This window comes from Chamaea fasciata, unplaced genomic scaffold, assembly GCF_029207755.1.
Source record: "Chamaea fasciata isolate MVZ Bird 193981 ecotype frontalis unplaced genomic scaffold, bChaFas1.0.hap1 SCAF_366, whole genome shotgun sequence".
Lineage (NCBI taxonomy): Eukaryota > Metazoa > Chordata > Aves > Passeriformes > Sylviidae > Chamaea > Chamaea fasciata.
In genome coordinates this window covers 45074-61688 of record NW_027094451.1, presented here as the reverse complement: position 1 = coordinate 61688, position 16615 = coordinate 45074, and positions in this window count along the sequence as shown.

Genomic DNA, 16615 nt, shown 5'->3' with positions numbered 1-16615 from the left:
CTGCACAGAACTCTCGGCCACGGAGTGCGCTGCTAACTGATAAAAATAAGTTCAGCACAGGACTTCTGCCAGATCCAAGCATCCAGAAGCTGGAACCCTTACTGGCCTTGAAGTGCCAAATGGCTCCGACAGCCTGACATCAGGAACCTGCTGGGGTGAGTTTAGTTTCCCACAGAAAAGACCCACCGTTCCTACACAGAGCTCTGTGCCCCGGAGTGGGCTTCTGCCACTTAGGATTCTGAACAGTGCACATTACTCCCACAAGAAAGCTGTCAGAAGCTGGAACCCTAACTGTCCTTGGAGTGCCCAATGTCTCCTACAACCTGACATTAGGAACTTAGTCGGTGAGTATAGCTTCCCACAGAAAAGACCCACCGTTCCTGCACAGAACTCTCGGCCACGGAGTGCGCTGCTAACTGATAAAAATAAGTTCAGCACAGGACTTCTGCCAGATCCAAGCATCCAGAAGCTGGAACCCTTACTGGCCTTGGAGCGCCAAATGTCTCCTACAGCCTGACATCAGGAACCTGCTGGGGTGAGTTTTGTTTCCCACAGAAAAGACCCACAGTTCCTGCACAGAGCTCTGTGCCCGGGAGTGGGCTTCTGCCACTTAGAATTCTGAACAGTGCACATTACTCCCAGAACCAAGCTCTAAGAAGCTGGAACCCTAACTGTCCTTGGAGTGCCCAATGTCTCCTAAAACCTGCCATTAGGAACTTCGGGGGTGAGTATAGCTTCCCACAGAAGAGAGCCACTGTTCCTGCACAGAGCTCTGTGCCCGGAAGTGGACTTCTGCCACTTAGAATTCTGAACACTGCTGCACTTCTCCCATAGCCAAGCTCCCAGAAGCTGGAACCCTAACTGTCCTGCGAGTGCCCAATGTCTCCTACGACCTGACATTAGGAACTTAGTCGGTGAGTATAGCTTCCCACAGAAGAGACCCACAGTTCCTCCACAGAGCTCTGTGCCCCGGAGTGGGCTTCTGCCACTTAGAATTCTGAACAGTGTACTTACTCCCACAACCAAGCTGCCATGAAGCTGAAACCCTAGCTGCCCTTAGACTGCCAAACACCCCCTGCAAACTGACATCAGGAACTTGGAGGGGTGAGTTTAGCTTTCCACAGAAAAGACCCACCGTTCCTGCACAGAACTCTCAGCCACGGAGTGCGCTGCTAACTGATAAAAATAAGTTCAGCACAGGACTTCTGCCAGATCCAAGCATCCAGAAGCTGGAACCCTTACTGGCCTTGGAGTGCCAAATGTCTCCTACAGCCTGACATCAGGAACCTGCTGGGGGGAGTTTAGTTTCCCACAGAAAAGACCCACAGTTCCTGCACAGAGCTCTGTGCCCGGGAGTGGGCTTCTGCCACTTAGAATTCTGAACAGTGCACATTACTCCCAGAACCAAGCTGTCAGAAGCTGGAACCCTAACTGTCCTGCGAGTGCCCAATGTCTCCTACAACCTGACATTAGGAATGTAGTCGGTGAGTATAGCTTTCCACAGAAAAGACCCACCGTTCCTGCACAGAACTCTCGGCCACGGAGTGGGCTGCTATCTGATAAAAATAAGTTCAGCACAGGACTTCTGCCAGATCCAAGCATCCAGAAGCTGGAACCCGAACTGTACTTGGAGTGCCCAATGTCTCCTACAGCCTGACATTAGGAACTTAGTCGGTAAGTATAACTTCCCACAGAAGAGAGCCACTGTTCCTGCACAGAGTTCTGTGCCCGGAAGTGGGCTTCTGCCACTTAGAATTCTGAACACTGCTGCACTTCCCCCATAGCCAAGCTCCCAGAAGCTGGAACCCTAACTGTCCTTGGAGTGCCCAATGTCTCCTACAACCTGACATTAGGAACTTCAGGGGGTGAGTTTAGCTTCCCACAGAAGAGACCCACAGCTCCTGCACAGAGCTCTGTGTCCCGGAGTGGGCTTCTGCCACTTAGAATTCTGAACAGTGTACTTACTCCCACAACCAAGCTGCCATGAAGCTGAAACCCTAGCTGCCCTTAGACTGCCAAACACCCCCTGCAAACTGACATCAGGAACTTGGAGGGGTGAGTTTTGCTTCCCACAGAAAAGACCCACAGTTCCTGCACAGAACTCTCGGCCACGGAGTGGGCTGCTAACTGATAAAAATAAGTTCAGCACAGGACTTCTGCCAGATCCAAGCATCCAGAAGCTGGAACCCTTACTGGCCTTGGAGTGCCAAATGTCTCCTACAGCCTGACATCAGGAACCTGCTGGGGGGAGTTTAGTTTCCCACAGAAAAGACCCACCGTTCCTGCACAGAGCTCTGTGCCCGGGAGTGGGCTTCTGCCACTTAGAATTCTGAACAGTGCACATTACTCCCAGAACCAAGCTGTCAGAAGCTGGAACCCTAACTGTCCTTGGAGTGCCCAATGTCTCCTACAACCTGACATTAGGAACTTAGTCGGTGAGTATACCTTCCCACAGAAGAGAGCCACTGTTCCTGCACAGAGCTCTGTGCCCGGGAGTGGGCTTCTGCCACTTAGAATTGTGAACAGTGTACTTACTCCCACAACCAAGCTGCCATGAAGCTGAAACCCTAGCTGCCCTTAGACTGCCAAACACCCCCTGCAAACTGACATCAGGAATTTGGAGGGGTGAGTTTAGCTTTCCACAGAAAAGACCCACCGTTACTGCACAGAACTCTCGGCCACGGAGTGGGCTGTGAACTGAAAAAAATAAGTTCTGCACAGGACTTCTGCCAGATGCAAGCATCCAAAAGCTGGAACCCTAACTGTCCTGCGACTGCCCAATGTCTCCTACAACCTGACATTAGGAACTTAGTCGGTGAGTATAGCTTCCCACAGAAGAGAGCCACTGTTCCTGCACAGAGATCTGTGCCCCGGAGTGGGCTTCTGCCACTTAGAATTCTGAACAGTGTACTTACTCCCACAACAAAGCTGTCAGAAGCTGGAACCCTAACTGTCCTTGGAGTGCCCAATGTCTCCTACAACCTGACATTAGGAACTTAGTCGGTGAGTATAGCTTCCCACAGAAAAGACCCACCGTTCCTGCACAGAACTCTCGGCCACGGAGTGCGCTGCTAACTGATAAAAATAAGTTCAGCACAGGACTTCTGCCAGATCCAAGCATCCAGAAGCTGGAACCCTAACTGGCCTTGGAGCGCCAAATGTCTCCTACAGCCTGACATCACGAACTTAGTCGGTGAGTATAGCTTCCCACAGAAGAGAGCCACTGTTCCTGCACAGAGTTCTGTGCCCGGAAGTGGGCTTCTGCCACTTAGAATTCTGAACACTGCTGCACTTCTCCCATAGCCAAGCTCCCAGAAGCTGGAACCCTAACTGTCCTGCGAGTGCCCAATGTCTCCTACAACCTGACATTAGGAACTTAGGGGGGTGAGTTTAGCTTCCCACAGAAGAGAGCCACTGTTCCTGCACAGAGCTCTGTACCCGGGAGTGGGCTTCTGCCACTTAGAATTCTGAACAGTGTACTTACTCCCACAACCAAGCTGCCATGAAGCTGAAACCCTAGCTGCCCTTAGACTGCCAAACACCCCCTGCAAACTGACATCATGAACTTGGAGGGGTGAGTTTTGCTTCCCACAGAAAAGACGCACAGTTCCTGCACAGAACTCTCGGCCACGGAGTGGGCTGCTAACTGATAAAAATAAGTTCAGCACAGGACTTCTGCCAGATCCAAGCATCCAGAAGCTAGAACCCTTACTGGCTTTGGAGCGCCAAATGTCTCCTACAGCCTGACATCAGGAACCTGCTGGGGGGAGTTTAGTTTCCCACAGAAGAGACCCACAGTTCCTGCACAGAGCTCTGTGCCCGGGAGTGGGCTTCTGCCACTTAGAATTCTGAACAGTGCACATTACTCCCAGAACCAAACTGACAGAAGCTGGAACCCTAACTGTCCTTGGAGTGCCCAATGTCTCCTACAACCTGACATTAGGAACTTAGTCGGTGAGTATAGCTTCCCACAGAAGAGAGCCACTGTTCCTGCACAGAGCTCTGTGCCCGGGACTGGGCTTCTGCCACTTAGAATTGTGAACAGTGTACTTACTCCCACAACCAAGCTGCCATGAAGCTGAAACCCTAGCTGCCCTTAGACTGCCAAACACCCCCTGCAAACTGACATCAGGAATTTGGAGGGGTGAGTTTAGCTTTCCACAGAAAAGACCCACCGTTCCTGCACAGAACTCTCGGCCACGGAGTGGGCTGTGAACTGAAAAAAATAAGTTCTGCACAGGACTTCTGCCAGATGCAAGCATCCAAAAGCTGGAATCCTAACTGTCCGGCGAGTGCCCAGTGTCTCCTACAACCTGACATTAGGAACTTAGTCGGTGAGTATAGCTTCCCACAGAAGAGAGCCACTGTTCCTGCACAGAGATCTGTGCCCCGGAGTGGGCTTCTGCCACTTAGAATTCTGAACAGTGTACTTACTCCCACAACCAAGCTGCCATGAAGCTGAAACCCTAGCTGCCCTTAGACTGCAAAACACCCCCTGCAAACTGACATCAGGAACTTGGAGGGGTGAGTTTAGCTTTCCACAGAAAAGACCCACAGTTCCTGCACAGAACTCTCGGCCACGGAGTGCGCTGCTAACTGATAAAAATAAGTTCAGCACAGGACTTCTGCCAGATCCAAGCATCCAGAAGCTGGAACCCTTACTGGCCTTGAAGCGCCAAATGTCTCCTACAGCCTGACATCAGGAACCTGCTGGGGTGAGTTTAGTATCCCACAGAAAAGACCCACCGTTCCTACACAGAGCTCTGTGCCCCGGAGTGGGCTTCTGCCACTTAGAATTCTGAACAGTGCACATTACTCCCACAACAAAGCTGTCAGAAGCTGGAACCCTAACTGTCCTTGGAGTGCCCAATGTCTCCTAAAACCTGCCATTAGGAACTTCGGGGGTGAGTATAGCTTCCCACAGAAGAGAGCCACTGTTCCTGCACAGAGTTCTGTGCCCGGAAGTGGGCTTCTGCCACTTAGAATTCTGAACACTGCTGCACTTCTCCCATAGCCAAGCTCCCAGAAGCTGGAACCCTAACTGTCCTGCGAGTGCCCAATGTCTCCTACAACCTGACATTAGGAACTTCAGGGGGTGAGTTTAGCTTCCCACAGAAGAGACCCACAGTTCCTGCACAGAGCTCTGTGTCCCGGAGTGGATTTCTGCCACTTAGAATTCTGAACAGTGTACTTACTCCCACAACCAAGCTGCCATGAAGCTGAAACCCTAGCTGCCCTTAGACTGCCAAACACCCCCTGCAAACTGACATCATGAACTTGGAGGGGTGAATTTAGCTTTCCACAGAAAAGACCCACCGTTCCTGCACAGAACTCTCGGCCACGGAGTGGGCTGCGAACTGAAAAAAATAAGTTCTGCACAGGACTTCTACCAGATCCAAGCATCCAAAAGCTGGAACCCTAACTGTCCTGCGAGTGCCCAATGTCTCCTACAACCTGACATTAGGAACTTAGTCGGTGAGTATAGCTTCCCACAGAAGAGAGCCACTGTTCCTGCACAGAGCTCTGTACCCGGGAGTGGGCTTCTGCCACTTAGAATTCTGAACACTGCTGCACTTCTCCCCTAGCCAAGCTCCCAGAAGCTGGAACCCTAACTGTCCTGCGAGTGCCCAATGTCTCCTACAACCTGACATCAGGAACTTCGGGGGGTGAGTTTAGCTTCCCACAGAAGAGAGCCAATGTTCCTGCACAGAACTCTCGGCCACGGAGTGCGCTGCTAACTGATAAAAATAAGTTCAGCACAGGACTTCTGCCAGATTCAAGCATCCAGAAGCTGGAACCCTAACTGGCCTTGGAGCGCCAAATGTCTCCTACAGCCTGACATCACGAACTTAGTCGGTGAGTTTAGCTTCCCACAGAAGAGAGCCACTGTTCCTGCACAGAGCTCTGTGCCCGGGAGTGGGCTTCTGCCACTTAGAATTCTGAACAGTGTACTTACTCCCACAACCAAGCTGCCATGAAGCTGAAACCCTAGCTGCCCTTAGACTGCCAAACACCCCCTGCAAACTGACATCAGGAACTTGGAGGGGTGAGTTTTGCTTCCCACAGAAAAGACCCACAGTTCCTGCACAGAACTCTCGGCCATGGAGTGGGCTGCTAACTGATAAAAATAAGTTCAGCACAGGACTTCTGCCAGATCCAAGCATCCAGAAGCTGGAACCCTTACTGGCTTTGGAGTGCCAAATGTCTCCTACAGCCTGACATCAGGAACCTGCTGGGGGGAGTTTAGTTTCCCACAGAAGAGACCCACAGTTCCTGCACAGAGCTCTGTGCCCGGGAGTGGGCTTCTGCCACTTAGAATTCTGAACAGTGCACATTACTCCCAGAACCAAGCTGTCAGAAGCTGGAACCCTAACTGTCCTTGGAGTGCCCAATGTCTCCAACAACCTGACATTAGGAACTTAGTCGGTGAGTATAGCTTCCCACAGAAGAGAGCCACTGTTCCTGCACAGAGCTCTGTGCCCGGGAGTGGGCTTCTGCCACTTAGAATTGTGAACAGTGTACTTACTCCCACAACCAAGCTGCCATGAAGCTGAAACCCTAGCTGCCCTTAGACTGCCAAACACCCCCTGCAAACTGACATCAGGAATTTGGAGGGGTGAGTTTAGCTTTCCACAGAAAAGACCCACCGTTCCTGCACAGAACTCTCGGCCACGGAGTGGGCTGTGAACTGAAAAAAATAAGTTCTGCACAGGACTTCTGCCAGATGCAAGCATCCAAAAGCTGGAATCCTAACTGTCCGGCGAGTGCCCAGTGTCTCCTACAACCTGACATTAGGAACTTAGTCGGTGAGTATAGCTTCCCACAGAAGAGAGCCACTGTTCCTGCACAGAGATCTGTGCCCCGGAGTGGGCTTCTGCCACTTAGAATTCTGAACAGTGTACTTACTCCCACAACCAAGCTGCCATGAAGCTGAAACCCTAGCTGCCCTTAGACTGCAAAACACCCCCTGCAAACTGACATCAGGAACTTGGAGGGGTGAGTTTAGCTTTCCACAGAAAAGACCCACAGTTCCTGCACAGAACTCTCGGCCACGGAGTGCGCTGCTAACTGATAAAAATAAGTTCAGCACAGGACTTCTGCCAGATCCAAGCATCCAGAAGCTGGAACCCTTACTGGCCTTGAAGCGCCAAATGTCTCCTACAGCCTGACATCAGGAACCTGCTGGGGTGAGTTTAGTATCCCACAGAAAAGACCCACCGTTCCTACACAGAGCTCTGTGCCCCGGAGTGGGCTTCTGCCACTTAGAATTCTGAACAGTGCACATTACTCCCACAAAAAAGCTGTCAGAAGCTGGAACCCTAACTGTCCTTGGAGTGCCCAATGTCTCCTAAAACCTGACATTAGGAACTTAGGGGGTGAGTATAGCTTCCCACAGAAGAGAGCCACTGTTCCTGCACAGAGTTCTGTGCCCGGAAGTGGGCTTCTGCCACTTAGAATTCTGAACACTGCTGCACTTCTCCCATAGCCAAGCTCCCAGAAGCTGGAACCCTAACTGTCCTGCGAGTGCCCAATGTCTCCTACAACCTGACATTAGGAACTTCAGGGGGTGAGTTTAGCTTCCCACAGAAGAGACCCACAGTTCCTGCACAGAGCTCTGTGTCCCGGAGTGGATTTCTGCCACTTAGAATTCTGAACAGTGTACTTACTCCCACAACCAAGCTGCCATGAAGCTGAAACCCTAGCTGCCCTTAGACTGCCAAACACCCCCTGCAAACTGACATCATGAACTTGGAGGGGTGAATTTAGCTTTCCACAGAAAAGACCCACCGTTCCTGCACAGAACTCTCGGCCACGGAGTGGGCTGCGAACTGAAAAAAATAAGTTCTGCACAGGACTTCTACCAGATCCAAGCATCCAAAAGCTGGAACCCTAACTGTCCTGCGAGTGCCCAATGTCTCCTACAACCTGACATTAGGAACTTAGTCGGTGAGTATAGCTTCCCACAGAAGAGAGCCACTGTTCCTGCACAGAGCTCTGTACCCGGGAGTGGGCTTCTGCCACTTAGAATTCTGAACAGTGTACTCACTCCCACAACCAAGCTGCCATGAAGCTGAAACCCTAGCTGCCCTTAGACTGCCAAACACCCCCTGCAAACTGACATCAGGAACTTGGAGGGGTGAGTTTAGCTTTCCACAGAAAAGACCCACCGTTCCTGCACAGAACTCTCGGCCACGGAGTGCGCTGCTAACTGATAAAAATAAGTTCAGCACAGGACTTCTGCCAGATCCAAGCATCCAGAAGCTGGAACCCTTACTGGCCTTGGAGTGCCAAATGTCTCCTACAGCCTGACATCAGGAACCTGCTGGGGTGAGTTTAGTTTCCCAGAGAAAAGACCCACAGTTCCTGCACAGAGCTCGGTGTCCCGGAGTGGGCTTCTGCGACTTAGAATTCTGAACAGTGCACATTACTCCCAGAACCAAGCTGTCAGAAGCTGGAACCCTAACTGTCCTTGGAGTGCCCAATGTCTCCTACAACCTGACATTAGGAACGTAGTCGGTGAGTATAGCTTCCCACAGAAAAGACCCACCGTTCCTTCACAGAACTCTCGGCCACGGAGTGGGCTGCTACCTGATAAAAATAAGTTCAGCACAGGACTTCTGCCAGATCCAAGCATCCAGAAGCTGGAACCCTTACTGGCCTTGGAGTGCCAAATGTCTCCTACAGCCTGACATCAGGAACCTGCTGGGGTGAGTATAGCTTCCCACAGAAGAGAGCCACTGTTCCTGCACAGAGCTCTGTGCCCGGGACTGGGCTTCTGCCACTTAGAATTCTGAACACTGCTGCACTTCTCCCATAGCCAAGCTCCCAGAAGCTGGAACCCTAACTGTCCTGCGAGTGCCCAATGTCTTCTACGACCTGACATTAGGAACTTCGGGGGGTGAGTTTAGCTTCCCACAGAAGAGAGCCACTGTTCCTGCACAGGGCTCTGTGCCCGGGAGTGGGCTTCTGCCACTTAGAATTCTGAACAGTGTACTTACTCCCACAACCAAGCTGCCATGAAGCTGAAACCCTAGCTGCCCTTAGACTGCCAAACACCCCCTGCAAACTGACATCAGGAACTTGGAGGGGTGAGTTTAGCTTTCCACAGAAAAGACCCACCGTTCCTGCACAGAACTCTCGGCCACGGACTGGGCTGCTAACTGATAAAAATAAGTTCAGCACAGGACTTCTGCCAGATCCAAGCATCAAGAAGCTGGAACCCTAACTGTCCTTGGAGTGCCCAATGTCTCCTACAGCCTGACATTAGGAACTTAGTCGGTGAGTATAGCTTCCCACAGAAGAGAGCCACTGTTCCTGCACAGAGCTCTGTGCCCGGGACTGGGCTTCTGCCACTTAGAATTCTGAACAGTGTACTTACTCCCACAACCAAGCTGCCATGAAGCTGAAACCCTAGCTGCCCTTAGACTGCCAAACACCTCCTGCAAACCGACATCAGGAACTTGGAGGAGTGACTTTAACTTCCCACAGAAGAGAGCCACTGTTCCTGCACAGAGCTCTGTGCCCGGGAGTGGGCTTCTGCCACTTAGAATTCTGAACAGTGCACATTACTCCCAGAACCAAGCTGTAAGAAGTTGGAACGCTAACTGTCCTTGGAGTGCCCAATGTCTCCTACAACCTGACATTAGGAACTTAGTCGGTAAGTATAGCTTCCCACAGAAAAGACCCACCGTTCCTGCACAGAACTCTCGGCCACGGAGTGGGCTGCTAACTGATAAAAATAAGTTCAGCACAGGACTTCTGCCAAATCCAAGCATCCAGGAGCTGGAACCCTAACTGTCCTTGGAGTGCCCAATGTCTCCTAAAACCTGACATTAGGAACTTAGTCGGTGAGTATAGCTTCCCACAGAAGAGAGCCACTGTTCCTGCACAGAGTTCTGTGCCCGGAAGTGGGCTTCTGCCACTTAGAATTCTGAACACTGCTGCACTTCCCCCATAGCCAAGCTCCCAGAAGCTGGAACCCTAACTGTCCTGCGAGTGCCCAATGTCTCCTACAACCTGACATTAGGAACTTAGTCGGTGAGCATAGCTTCCCACAGAAGAGAGCCACAGTTCCTGCACAGAGCTCTGTACCCGGGAGTGGGCTTCTGCCACTTAGAATTCTGAACAGTGTACTCACTCCCACAACCAAGCTGCCATGAAGCTGAAACCCTACCTGCCCTTAGACTGCCAAACACCCCCTGCAAACTGACATCAGGAACTTGGAGGGGTGAGTTTAGCTTTCCACAGAAAAGACCCACCGTTCCTGCACAGAACTCTCGGCCACGGAGTGCGCTGCTAACTGATAAAAATAAGTTCAGCACAGGACTTCTGCCAGATCCAAGCATCCAGAAGCTGGAACCCTTACTGGCCTTGGAGTGCCAAATGTCTCCTACAGCCTGACATCAGGAACCTGCTGGGGTGAGTTTAGTTTCCCACAGAAAAGACCCACAGTTCCTGCACAGAGCTCTGTGTCCCGGAGTGGGCTTCTGCCACTTAGAATTCTGAACAGTGCACATTACTCCCAGAACCAAGCTGTCAGAAGCTGGAACCCTAACTGTCCTTGGAGTGCCCAATGTCTCCTAAAACCTGCCATTAGGAACTTAGGGGGTGAGTATAGCTTCCCACAGAAGAGAACCACTGTTCCTGCACAGAGTTCTTTGCCCGGAAGTGGGCTTCTGCCACTTAGAATTCTGAACACTGCTGCACTTCGCCCATAGCCAAGCTCCCAGAAGCTGGAACCCTAACTGTCCTGCGAGTGCCCAATGTCTCCTACAACCTGACATTAGGAACTTCAGGGGGTGAGTTTAGCTACCCACAGAAGAGACCCACAGTTCCTGCACAGAACTCTCGGCAACGGAGTGGGCTGCTAACTGATAATAATAAGTTCAGCACAGGACTTCTGCCAGATCCAATCATCCAGAAGCTGGAACCCTAACTGGCCTTGGAGCGCCAAATGTCTCCTACAGCCTGACATTAGGAACTTAGTCGGTGAGTATAGCTTCCCACAGAAAAGACCCACCGTTCCTGCATAGAACTCTCGGCCACGGAGTGGGCTGCTAACTGATAAAAATAAGTTCAGCACAGGACTTCTGCCAGATCCAAGCATCCAGAAGCTGGAACCCTTACTAGCCCTGGAGCGCCAAATGTCTCTTACAGCCTGACATCAGGAACCTGCTGGGGGGAGTTTAGTTTCCCACAGAAAAGACCCACCGTTCCTGCACAGAGCTCTGTGCCCGGGAGTGGGCTTCTGCCACTTAGAATTCTGAACAGTGCACATTACTCCCAGAACCAAGCTGTCAGAAGCTGGAACCCTAACTGTCCCTGGAGTGCCCAATGTCTCCTACAACCTGACATTAGGAACTTAGGGGGTGAGTTTAGCTTCCCACAGAAGAGAGGCACTGTTCCTGCACAGAGCTCTGTGCCCGGGAGTGGGCTTCTGCCACTTACAATTCTGAACACTGCTGCACTTCTCCCATATCCAAGCTCCCAGAAGCGGGAACCCTTACTGTCCTTGGCGTGCCCAATGTCTCCTACAACCTGACATTAGGAACTTAGTCGGTGAGTATAGCTTCCCACAGAAGAGAGCCGCTGTTCCTGCACAGAGCTCTGTGCCCGGGAGTGGGCTTCTGCCACTTAGGATTCTGAACAGTGTACTTACTCCCACAACCAAGCTGCCATGAAGCTGAAACCCTAGCTGCCCTTAGACTGCCAAACATCCCCTGCAAACTGACATCAGGAACTTGGAGGGGTGAGTTTAGCTTTCCACAGAAAAGACCCACCGTTCCTGCACAGAACTCTCAGCCACGGAGTGCGCTGCTAACTGATAAAAATAAGTTCAGCACAGGACTTCTGCCAGATCCAAGCATCCAGAAGCTGGAACGCTTACTGGCCTTGGAGTGCCAAATGTCTTCTACAGCCTGACATCAGGAACCTGCTGGGGTGAGTTTAGTTTCCCACAGAAAAGACCCACAGTTCCTGCACAGAGCTCTGTGTCCCGGAGTGGGCTTCTGCCACTTAGAATTCTGAACAGTGCACATTACTCCCAGAACCAAGCTCCCAGAAGCTGGAACCCTAACTGTCCTGCGAGTGCCCAATGTCTCCTACAACCTGACATTAGGAACTTCAGGGGGTGAGTTTAGCTACCCACAGAAGAGACCCACAGTTCCTGCACAGAACTCTCGGCAACGGAGTGGGCTGCTAACTGATAATAATAAGTTCAGCACAGGACTTCTGCCAGATCCAATCATCCAGAAGCTGGAACCCTAACTGGCCTTGGAGCGCCAAATGTCTCCTACAACCTGACATTAGGAACTTAGTCGGTGAGTATAGCTTCCCACAGAAAAGACCCACCGTTCCTGCATAGAACTCTCGGCCACGGAGTGGGCTGCTAACTGATAAAAATAAGTTCAGCACAGGACTTCTGCCAGATCCAAGCATCCAAAAGCTGGAACCCTTACTGTCCTTGGAGCGCCAAATGTCTCCTACAGCCTGACATCAGGAACCTGCTGGGGTGAGTTTAGTTTCCCAGAGAAAAGACCCACAGTTCCTGCACAGAGCTCTGTGTCCCGGAGTGGGCTTCTGCCACTTAGAATTCTGAACAGTGCACATTACTCCCAGAACCAAGCTGCCATGAAGCTGGAACCCTAACTGTCCTTGGAGTGCCCAATGTCTCCTACAGCCTGACATTAGGAACTTAGTCGGTGAGTATAGCTTCCCACAGAAGAGAGCCAATGTTCCTGCACAGACCTCTGTGCCCAGGAGTGGGCTTCTGCCACTTAGAATTCTGAACAGTGTACTTACACCCACAACCAAGCTGCCATGAAGCTGAAACCCTAGCTGCCCTTAGACTGCCAAGCACCCCATGCAAACTGACATCAGGAACTTGGAGGGGTGAGTTTAGTTTCCCACAGAAAAGACCCACCGTTCCTGCACAGAGCTCTGTGCCCGGGAGTGGGCTTCTGCCACTTAGAATTCTGAACAGTGCACATAACTCCCAGAACCAAGCTGTCAGAAGCTGGAACCCTAACTGTCCCTGGAGTGCCCAATGTCTCCTACAACCTGACATTAGGAACTTAGTCGGTGAGTATAGCTTCCCACAGAAGAGAGCCACTGTTCCTGCACAGAGCTCTGTGCCCGGGAGTGGGCTTCTGCCACTTACAATTCTGAACACTGCTGCACTTCTCCCATATCCAAGCTCCCAGAAGCTGGAACGCTAAGTGTCCTGCGAGTGCCCAATGTCTCCTACAACCTGACATTAGGAACTTAGTCGGTGAGAATAGCTTCCCACAGAAGAGAGCCGCTGTTCCTGCACAGAGATCTGTGTCCAGGAGTGGGCTTCTGCCACTTAGAATTCTGAACAGTGTACTTACTCCCACAACCAAGCTGCCATGAAGCTGAAACCCTAGCTGCCCTTAGACTGCCAAACATCCCCTGCAAACTGACATCAGGAACGTGGAGGGGTGAGTTTAGCTTTCCACAGAAAAGACCCACCGTTCCTGCATAGAACTCTCGGCCACAGAGTGGGCTGCGAACTGCTAAAAATAAGTTCAGCACAGGACTTCTGCCAGATCCAAGCATCCAAAAGCTGGAACCCTTACTGTCCTTGGAGTGCCAAATGTCTCCTACAACCTGACATCAGGAACCTGCTGGGGTGAGTTTAGTTTCCCACAGAAAAGACCCACAGTTCCTGCACAGAGCTCTGTGTCCCGGAGTGGGCTTCTGCCACTTAGAATTCTGAACAGTGTACTTACTCCCACAACCAAGCTGCCATGAAGCTGAAACGCTAGCTGCCCTTAGACTGCCAAACACCCCCTGCAAACTGACATCAGGAACCTGCTGGGGTGAGTTTAGCTTCCCACAGAAAAGACCCACCGTTCCTACACAGAGCTCTGTGCCCCGGAGTGGGCTTCTGCCACTTAGAATTCTGAACACTGCTGCACTTCTCCCATATCCAAGCTCCCAGAAGCTGGAACCCTAACTGTCCTTGGAGTGCCCAATGTCTCCTACAACCTGACATTAGGAACTTAGTCGGTGAGTTTAGCTTCCCACAGAAGAGAGCCAATGTTCCTGCACAGAGCTCTGTGCCCGGGAGTGGGCTTCTGCCACTTAGAATTCTGAACAGTGCACATTACTCCCAGAACCAAGCTGTCAGAAGTTGGAACGCTAACTGTCCTTGGAGTGCCCAATGTCTCCTACAACCTGACATTAGGAACTTAGTCGGTAAGTATAGCTTCCCACAGAAAAGACCCACCGTTCCTGCACAGAACTCTCGGCCACGGAGTGGGCTGCTAACTGATAAAAATAAGTTCAGCACAGGACTTCTGCCAGATCCAAGCATCCAGAAGCTGGAACCCTTACTGGCCTTGGAGTGCCAAATGTCTCCTACAGCCTGACATCAGGAACCTGCTGGGGTGAGTTTTGTTTCCCACAGAAAAGACCCACAGTTCCTGCACAGAGCTCTGTGCCCGGGAGTGGGCTTCTGCCACTTAGAATTCTGAACAGTGCACATTACTCCCAGAACCAAGCTGTCAGAAGTTGGAACGCTAACTGTCCTTGGAGTGCCCAATGTCTCCTACAACCTGACATTAGGAACTTAGTCGGTAAGTATAGCTTCCCACAGAAAAGACCCACCGTTCCTGCACAGAACTCTCGGCCACGGAGTGGGCTGCTAACTGATAAAAATAAGTTCAGCACAGGACTTCTGCCAAATCCAAGCATCCAGGAGCTGGAACCCTAACTGTCCTTGGAGTGCCCAATGTCTCCTAAAACCTGACATTAGGAACTTAGTCGGTGAGTATAGCTTCCCACAGAAGAGAGCCACTGTTCCTGCACAGAGTTCTGTGCCCGGAAGTGGGCTTCTGCCACTTAGAATTCTGAACACTGCTGCACTTACCCCATAGCCAAGCTCCCAGAAGCTGGAACCCTAACTGTCCTGCGAGTGCCCAATGTCTCCTACAACCTGACATTAGGAACTTCAGGGGGTGAGTTTAGCTTCCCACAGAAGAGACCCACAGCTCCTGCACAGAGCTCTGTGTCCCGGAGTGGGCTTCTGCCACTTAGAATTCTGAACAGTGTACTTACTCCCACAACCAAGCTGCCATGAAGCTGAAACCCTAGCTGCCCTTAGACTGCCAAACACCCCCTGCAAACTGACATCATGAACTTGGAGGGGTGAGTTTAGCTTTCCACAGAAAAGACCCACCGTTCCTGCACAGAACTCTCGGCCACGGAGTGGGCTGCGAACTGAAAAAAATAAGTTCTGCACAGGACTTCTGCCAGATCCAAGCATCCAAAAGCTGGAACCCTAACTGTCCTGCGAGTGCCCAATGTCTCCTACAACCTGACATTAGGAACTTAGTCGGTGAGTATAGCTTCCCACAGAAGAGAGCCACAGTTCCTGCACAGAGCTCTGTACCCGGGAGTGGGCTTCTGCCACTTAGAATTCTGAACAGTGCACATTACTCCCAGAACCAAGCTGTCAGAAGCTGGAACCCTAACTGTCCTGCGAGTGCCCAATGTCTCCTACAACCTGACATTAGGAATGTAGTCGGTGAGTATAGCTTTCCACAGAAAAGACCCACCGTTCCTGCACAGAACTCTCGGCCACGGAGTGGGCTGCTAACTGATAAAAATAAGTTCAGCACAGGACTTCTGCCAGATCCAAGCATCCAGAAGCTGGAACCCTAACTGTCCTTGGAGTGCCCAATGTCTCCTACAGCCTGACATTAGGAACTTAGTCGGTGAGTATAGCTTCCCACAGAAGAGAGCCACTGTTCCTGCACAGAGCTCTGTGCCCGGGACTGGGCTTCTGCCACTTAGAATTCTGAACAGTGTACTTACTGCCACAACCAAGCTGCCATGAAGCTGAAACCCTAGCTGCCCTTAGACTGCCAAACACCTCCTGCAAACCGACATCAGGAACTTGGAGGAGTGACTTTAACTTCCCACAGAAGAGATCCACCGTTCCTGCACAGAGCTCTGTGCCCGGGAGTGGGCTTCTGCCACTTAGAATTCTGAACAGTGTACTTACTCCCACAACCAAGCTGCCATGAAGCTGAAACCCTAGCTGCCCTTAGACTGCCAAACACCCCCTGCAAACTGACATCAGGAACTTGGAGGGGTGAGTTTAGCTTTCCACAGAAAAGACCCACCGTTCCTGCACAGAACTCTCGGCCACGAAGTGCGCTGCTAACTGATAAAAATAAGTTCAGCACAGGACTTCTCCTAGATCCAAGCATCCAGAAGCTGGAACCCTTACTGGCCTTGGAGCGCCAAATGTCTCCTACAGCCTGACATCAAGAACCTGCTGGGGGGAGTTTAGTTTCCCACAGAAGAGACCCACAGTTCCTGCACAGAGCTCTGTGCCCGGGAGTGGGCTTCTGCCACTTAGAATTCTGAACAGTGCACATTACTCCCAGAACCAAGCTGTAAGAAGTTGGAACGCTAACTGTCCTTGGAGTGCCCAATGTCTCCTACAACCTGACATTAGGAACTTAGTCGGTAAGTATAGCTTCCCACAGAAAAGACCCACCGTTCCTGCACAGAACTCTCGGCCACGGAGTGGGCTGCTAACTGATAAAAATAAGTTCAGCACAGGACTTCTGCCAAATCCAAG